The sequence below is a fragment of the Staurois parvus genome, unplaced genomic scaffold (genome assembly GCF_062004578.1).
Source record: "Staurois parvus isolate SC_StPar_1 unplaced genomic scaffold, SC_StPar_1.0 ptg001200l, whole genome shotgun sequence".
Lineage (NCBI taxonomy): Eukaryota > Metazoa > Chordata > Amphibia > Anura > Ranidae > Staurois > Staurois parvus.
Window position 1 is genome coordinate 3,112,042 of NW_028318996.1, and position 8,759 is coordinate 3,120,800.

Sequence of the window (8,759 nt, forward strand, 5' to 3'; positions counted from 1 at the left end):
GAAGATGTTGGCACGCTAGAGGAAATAGTTTCTGCAACAAGGAAATTGGTTGTCGAACACTAATGTGTGGAGACTTATCCAGTAAGGGGTTAATTGTTAGAGGTATAATAGAAGATATAGTAATATTCTGCAGATGTTCAGGGATACTGTACTAAGCAGCTGGACAGTTGCAGAAAGTTAATGGATGATAGGGGATGACTTTAAGAGGCTTAGTGCAATGTGACTTTCCAATGGATTTCACTACAGGGTCAGTCAATATGTCACAAAGGGTTAATATCCACTCACCGACTCTAGGATATTCGTAGTAGATTGTCTCCTTTAGTGATGAACAGGGGCACCTGGAGAACAATTCCAGATGAGCTTCTGCAGCGATCAGACAATGGTAACTCTGCGATGCAGCTGCAATCCTTAACCTAGACTTAGCGGCGTCTGGCAGAAATCAGCAGGTCTGGGTCTCTGGCGGCCTTGGTAGTAGTCCTCAAGATGATCCCCAGCTCCAGCAGACAGCGGCTTGAACATATATTGGACTTGGCAGATTGCTGCAGCTTTCTCAGTTCCATGGAACTGACAGTCGCTGTCTCTCACTTATTGAACAGTCTTTCAGTGTGTCTCTCTGACAGGACCAGAGCAGCATCCCTCTCTCAACTGAACTTTGGTTTCCTGGGCTTTCTAATTTACAGGTATATGACCCCTCCTGTACACAGGCATGCTGGATTTTGAAGTTTCCTGTTTCTGTTTAGTAATGGAGTTTCTTCTGGCTGGGACCACAATTCCCAAAGTGCAATGCTCTTAACTGAAGATGAATCAGAGTGCACAAAGCCCCATCTTGTGGCAGAAAAAGGGAAGGTCTTGCAAAAAGTATTAGCTATGAAAATGCATTGGTACACCTATACATTTCAGTTACAAGCATTGTTACATACTCCCCCCACTTAATCTCTTTGGTACCCAAAGAGCTATAATATTTTCAGACCGTCAGTGTTTGCAAAGCTGATTATAATTGCAAGTATTAACATCTATAGAACAAGAATCATTTCTTTAACAAGAGCATAAAAGTAAACCGCTCATATTATGGTACAGAAACTCTACAAGAGGAACCTCCCACCAATTGTTGAAGGGGATGAGGTTATCCTGCTAGAGGTTGTTGATTCAGAGGTGACCAACCCAGAGGTGTCTGGGAGTGAGGTCATTTTGCCCCTCACACAATTAGCAGTGACAGGGACTGGCTTATCAAGAGTTCCTTGACTTGAATAGATAACACTCTCGCCCAGATGGCCCATGGGGCAGCTTGTTATGGCAAGCACTTTCATTGGATGCATCCCAGACAAGAACGGCAAAAACACTCTACTTCAGTTTGCATGGTAGGCCAATAAAATCTGACCAGTCTGAGAGTTCATTCTGGGCCCAGGTGGCCATGCTCACCATGCAGTGATCTCAGTACTAGTTTTTGATAATTTTCTGGTAGACCTTCACTGACAATCTGGAACAGGTAGAATTAATGCTGAGGAATGCCAGCTACCGCAACTCCCACCACTTTCTGGCCCACTGCACCCTTGGCTTGTTCTATGTCCTGACTCAATGCCTACACCCCTTCATGAGAGAGATGGGTCCACTCTTGCTCAGCCTCTTCATTATGATAAGGTCTCTTGGAGAGAGCATCTGCATCTCTATTGCCAGCCACTAGATGGTACTTTAAGCTGAATGGAAATCCAGACAGCTCAGCCAGGCACTGATGTGATGTCCAGTAGCATCTAACTTGGTAGTGGTGAGGACATAGGTTAATAGGTTGTTGTCAGTCTTCCACGAATTCTGCTCCGTATAGATAGTCTTTCAGTTTATATACCATGGCCCACGTCAACTCTAAGGCTACATTCACACAAACACTTGGGGAGAAAAGAAAAATCAATTATTCTCAATGGAAAGGGTTCACATTTCCACTCCAAGTCGGCTGAAGCCAAGCATCTGAAGCTTAAACAAGTTCTGGAGCTTTTTTTGTTACTCTAATCAAGCAGATTTTCACGTTTTGAACAATTTTAATTCCATAGAAATGACTGGAAACGCGTGATTTGCGCATTTGTGTACATTTTTGCATGTGTCTGTGCACAATTTTCTACTCAGTTGAAAAAATGTTTTTAAAAAATAGTAATATATGCATAAATAAATGTAAGATAAATAAATAAACAAATACATTTAAATCATCATAAATAACCTAAACTTAACCCCATGACCCTAAATTATAATTATTATTATTTATAATAATAAAATCTTAATAAACACCCAAACCTGAACAAAAAAAAAAGTATTATTATTGATTAATGAATGTATTTATTTATTTAGTTTGTGTTCTTGTTAGGGTGTTTATTAGTATATTATCATTATTAATAATAAGAATTTATTTATCTTTAAGGGATGGGGGTTAAGGATAGGGGTTAATTATTGTTTATTTATTATTACATTCATTTATTGTATTTAGTATTTATTATTATTTTTATTTATTTATTTGTGTATTTATTTTACATTTATTTATTCATTTATTAGTAGCAGAAATAACAAGAAGACAATGCATAAAATATTAACCCCACTCTACCCAACCCTAAAAAAAATATAATAAATGAATAATTATAAAAATAGAAATAAAAGCTGATGCAAAAAGCAAAAAAAACCCGAAAAACACAGCAAGAAATGATATATTGACTAATAAAAAAAACCACCAAAACTCAAAAGCGCCTGGAAAACGCTGTATGAAAAAGTGCACAAATAAATGCACAAAAAACGCTCAAAAGTTGGGCTCAAAAACGTGTGAAAAACGCTCAAAAATTCTACGCTCAAATGTGAATCCAGCCTAATTTGTGGGTAGTATAGTTCCTTTCAAATGGTGTTAGACTTCTACTCATGTAGCAATAGGTCGTAAGTGTCCTCCGAGATCTTGATATAATACTCCTCCTAGCCTGCCTCTGCTGGCATCCATATGTACTTCATAGAGCTTTGAGGGGTCAGCATATGCTAGCACTGGTGCGTTAGTTAGACACTCTTTCAGCTGATTAACCACTTCCAGTCCGGACACTTTTACCCCCTTCCTGACCAGGGCAATTTTCAGCTTTTAGCGCTATCACACTTTGACAATTGCGTGGTCATGCAACACTGTACCCATATGAATTTTTTACCATTTTTTTGAGACAGATAAAACTTTATTTTGGTGGTATTTCCTGAGGCCTCTGTGGACCCTTGTTGGATTTAATTGAATTGGGCATTTCTGTGTCTCCCTCGTTGTTTGAAAATCTTCAATAGTAGGAACAAAACCCAAAGAAGGATCTCAGTTTGGTAACATTCCTGGGTCTGGACCAAGTGGCAACAGCCTAAAATCTTCTTAGGGTCGATGGTAACCCCTTCAGCAGAGACATGTCACAGATTTGTGACAGAGGTTTGGTAGAACTGGCATTTTTCAAGGGACAATTTCAACCCTTCCTCATGTAACCTTCGCAATACATTCTCAAGTCTCTGTTTGAACATGATGATATCACCTAAGTACACTAAGACTTCAATCAAATTCATGTCTCCCACCATATGCTCCATCAAATGCTGAAAGATGGCTGGGGCTCCTGACAGACCCTGTGGCATCCTATTGAACTCGAAAATCCCAAAGGGCAAATTTATGCGGTCTTCTCCCTATCTCCGGGATGCATGGGGATTTGATAATACCCACTTTTCAGGTCCAGCACACTGTTCCATTTGGCTTCTGACAGACACTGAAGGGCATCTTCAATTCTGGGAGTGGTGCATTGGTCTGGGATTGTCCTCCGATTAAAGGTTCAGTAGTCAATGCATATACGGAGGGTACCATTTTTCTCCCTCACAAGGGAATCGTTTGAAGCAGACAAAAAAAACCTCCTTGCTTGAAAGTGGTACTCAGATCATACAGGCTCTTAATTCCTTGTTCCAATCTTGGCAGACGCAGAAATGCCATGCTTTGCTGCCCTCTTAAGACTGATAGTTTAGACAAGCTGCAACCATAAAACAAACAGAGGGCACACCAGCCTAGCACATTATCCTTAAATATCCTTTATTGATAAAATAAAAAAATGCATTATATACTCACAAACCAACATATGTACAAGCTCATCAGTACAAATCCAAGTACAGACAGCCAAAGTTGCTGTATCTCTTTACAACACATCACATTACACAGAGGACCAATACAAGTCTGAAAGTCTAACATGTTTCGAGGCACTTGCCTCTAATTGCCTGTTCGGTTCAGCTGCACCAGTTGCTCTCGGAGATCCTCCAGGTCACCCAAAGGAATTCCTGGGGCTCTCTGTCTGAAGGGTTTGTCTTTGCTGAGCCAAATTCTATGTGTTGCGCTCTTAGCACAGCCCCCATCATAGTCGTTCTTTGAAAACATCTCTTTTCTTTGCAAGAGTCTCTCCTTGACCCTCTCCTTCTATTCTGTGGACAGCAGAGTCGTGAGGGTAAAATTTGTCTTCACCCTTACTTTCAGGGCTGCCCCTACTGGGGTTGCTGCATTCACCTGCCTGAGTACCATCCGGGGTTTCAGTCTGATCGGAGATTCAGTGATGTTTCTCACACTGATAGGTACTCTCCCACGACTTCGGTTCAGAGCCTTGATCAAGATTATTTCTGGGATCACCTCAACCCCAGCATCCCCTCCCCGAGATTCGGCTTCAAAGACAACGACAAGAGTCCAGGCTGATCCCAGGTTAGCTTGACATTGGCTCTCAAACAGGTGATTTCACCAGGTTTCAATACTTTCTCTTCGGAGTCGAGTTTCCACAATTTCCTATCTTCCCCGTCATGAATCTCCTGTTCTTGCAGGACACACTGATAGGCTTGTCACAACTGAGGTTGAATACTTTCGACTGGCACATCATTCTTCTTGGCTATAAGAGTAAATAGTCTCTATACCAGATCAGTATTTGTCCCTATCAGTAGGGAACTCCATTGAGACCCGGGGGTGGGGGGTGAGGGCACACAATTGATAGAGTGTCGAAGGTCCCAGACTTTTCAACCACTGGAGAGCTGAATGTTAGCTTCACTGAGATGTGGCCATCATAAGGGAACTTTTGTGTCCCAATTCCCCAAATCTCTAGTTCTTCTAGCTTCTGGAGTGTCATGTGCTTCAGGTGTTTATCATAAAAGTCTCTATATAGCAGTGTCACTTGGCTCCCATGTCTAACAAAGCTTTTTTATATATTTCTTCAACATGAATAGTGATTACTGGTGAAGGGCCCACTAATCGTTTGGACAGGTTGTTGGAGATGGCTCTGTAGCTTGCACCTGCACATTTTTTTGGCCTTGTATTTGTCTCTGCTGAGGCTTTCTCTAGAGCCCAGCAGAATGGTGCATATCGATCTCCTGTGCCTGTTCGCTAGTGGGTAGTTTGCACAAATTTGGCTGCTTTTTAGATAGGCAGTCGGGGATTGACTTCTCAATCTTCAACTCTAATGTCTGCATTAGAGTTGAAGTCCTGGAACTTTCAACTGGGTAGTCGAGGACTAGCTTCTCTCTCTCTACCTCTGATATCTGAGTTTCTTTAGTCTTGGAGCTTTCAGGTTGTGGGTCCTCAGCTCCTTCATTGAGGCCCCTTGAAGTTTCCCTCCAGTTTCTCAAGGAAAAGCGTCCTTTATTCCTTCATAACCTCTGCTGTGAGATCTGGGCATTTTACTATAAAATATGCTACTTCTCCACAGCAATAAAACCTCTTAGCTGCAGGAGGGACGGCATCTCTTTTCTAAGTTGTGAAGGTGGATAAAGTCTGTTTCACTTCTGAAAGGGATTTTTGCATATTAGCCTGAGCTTCCATCACTTGACTTCTCTTTTTGGTACCTCACAAAAACTTTGCTGCAAGATAGTTTGCGTTTATGCCAACTGGGCTATAGCTTGTGCCAAGTGTCTACTGTGGTAAAAGGCTTTTCCCCAGGGTTAGCCTCTGGTTCAGGTCCAGACTGCATGAAGTTGGCTGCAGCACCAGGTTAGGGGGCCTTAACAGACTCGAGGTTTTGGACTCCTCCTCCCTAATAGTCTTCATTAGCTTGGAGTAAGTAAGGGGGACACTTGAATCCCTGGCTCGAGGCTGCAGCATAATAGGATCCAGTGGCTGTGCCCCCCTTTGTATCTGAGATAGTAGAGCTCTACTCGCAGTTTTGGCCTCCATGCCACTCTTAATTGTAACTTGATGAAGAATTTAATCTAGCCGCTTGACATAACTGATAACTTCTCATTCTCCTTTTGATAAGTTTGTTGGAAGAGATAGATTAGCTCTGTGCAGTTTTCAGCTCTTCCATAGATCTCTCAAAGTGTTTTTAAGCACTTAGAATCAGTGCAGCTGGGCTTATCACATTTCAGACTCTGAATTACGTAAGAGGCTGGTGCCCACAGACTTTTAGTCGCCCTCTGTCTTTTTGTTGTATCAGCCACTTCCCACTTTTCAACCGCTTAGATTGCTTGATTGATCCAGGACTCAAAATCATCTTCCCCTGAGGGTGTGGGAACTTTCCCAGAAAAGAAGCATAGCTTGTGATAATCATAATTGGTTGGCATTACTGGATTTCTGACCTTCTACTAGCTTCCCGAACTAAGCCACTAGGTAGGAAGAAAAGCTTTCAGGGGAAGTATTTGATATTAACGCAGTGGCCTCTGGGTCTGGGGTGGTACACCCTGAGCTCTATGGGTTAGAGTTTTTTCTGTTCTGGGGTTAGTTGGAAGCTGTCTCCTTATAAAACGTCAGGCACTCCTTTCTTCTATTCAGTCATGACATAAGAGTGAGTGAAGATAGGATTTGTCTTCACATCTTCCCCAGGGACAATGGACACTACGCACAGCTCCTCTTTCTCCAATCAGCGGCAGCAGCGGTTTCCATGATCCTTTTTTTGGCTCACTGACTAGATATTCAAAACTCAGAACAAAGGAATCCCAGACCAGCCCCCACATGTTGCACCACAGCTCAGGAGCGGCGGGTTGTAGAGGTTAAGGTAAAAACAGAGGACCGAATACAAAGACCTCTGCAACTCTGACCCCTCAGATATATACACATCAACAGACACAAACTGATAACTTTTGGCTAGTGCCTCATGTTCACCTTGAAATGAGACTTGAGAGTTTGGAGTATGATGACAAAATATATTGAGAATATGAGTACTCAAAAATGACATAAGATTACAAGGAGGAACACCTTTTTTTTACATATACAGTTTTAAATATCAATGTAGTAGGAATGCCACCTTAGGTTCTGGTAAGGTCAGCTTAAACTGTAGCTTTCCCCACTGAAAATAAGCAACATAAGGCGATGGTGAACTTGGTATCAAGACAGGAATAGCTAAGTCGCCTAGAGTCACTTTCAGTATGGTGAGACGGCTAGGTCTAGGTTATAATGCAAAAACTGCAAAGTAACAATAAACTTTTGACTATGCAGGATAACAGGAACTCTAACACAGTCCTTAAAGTAAGTCTTCGGCTAGCCATGTTGGAGCTCTTGAAGACATTGGCATGCTAGAGAAAATCGCTTCTGCAACAAGGAAATTGGTTGTCGAACATTAATTTTTTAGGGGCACTGAGAGGAGACTTATCCAGTAAGTGGTTAATTGTTGAGGTTTAATAGTAGATATCCCACAGATGTTCAGGGATACAGTACTAAGCAGCAGGACAGTTGCAGAAAGTTACTGGATGATAGGGGTTGCCTTTAAGAGGAATAGTGAAATTTGACTTTCCAATGGATTTCACTGCAGGGTCAATTAGTATGTTATAAAGGGTTAATATCCACCAACTAACTCCAGGATATTTGTAGTAGATGGTCTCATTTAGAGATGAACTGGGGCCCACTTTAAGATGAGAAAGATTCCAGCTGCAACCCTTCAGTAAGGCTTGGCGGTGTCACATCAGAAATCGGCAGATCTGGGTCTCTGGTGGCCCCAGTACTAGGCCTCAGGATGATCCCCGGCTCCAGCAGACAGCAGCATGGACATATACTGGACTTGGCAGATTACTGCAGCTTTCTCGGTTCCATGGGCCTGACAGGCACTGTCTCTTACCTAATGCACCATCTATCAGTGTTCCTTCCTCCCTGTCTCTCTCTCAGACAGAACCTGCACACAGGCATGCTTGAATTTGAAGTTTCCTGTGTCTGGTTAGTAATGGAGTTCCTTCTAGCTGGGACCACAATTCCCAAAGTGCAATGCTTTTTACTAAAGATGAATCAGAGTCCACAAAGCTCCATGTTGTGGCAGAAAAAGAGAACTTCTGGCAAAAAGTATTAATGAAAATGCATTACCACTTGCCAACCACGCTATAGCCAAAGGACAGATACAGTGTGGTCGGCCAGTTCTGGGAGCACATCCATGGATGTCCTCCCAGAACCACGCCCCCTGCGTGCCCCCTGGGGCATGCATCCGGGCATGATCTGGGATCGCTGTGTCCTTTGGCCACAGCTGATCACAGATTACGGTAAAGGGCCAATCTGAGCAGTACTTTACCATGTGACCAGCTGTATCCAATCACAGCTGATCACAGCATAAACAGGAAATGCCAGTTATCGGCAGTCCTTTCCTCGCGCTGATAGCACGTGAGGAGAGGAGAGCCGGTAAGCGGCAATCTACACACGGGACATCTACACTGATAATCAGTGCCCTGTTTATCAGTGTAGCCCCATAAGTGCCACCTTTCAGTGCCCATCAGCGCTGGCTATCAGTGCCCATCAGTGCTGGTTGTAAGTGCTCATAAGTGATGCCTATCAGTGCCATCTATCAGTGTCT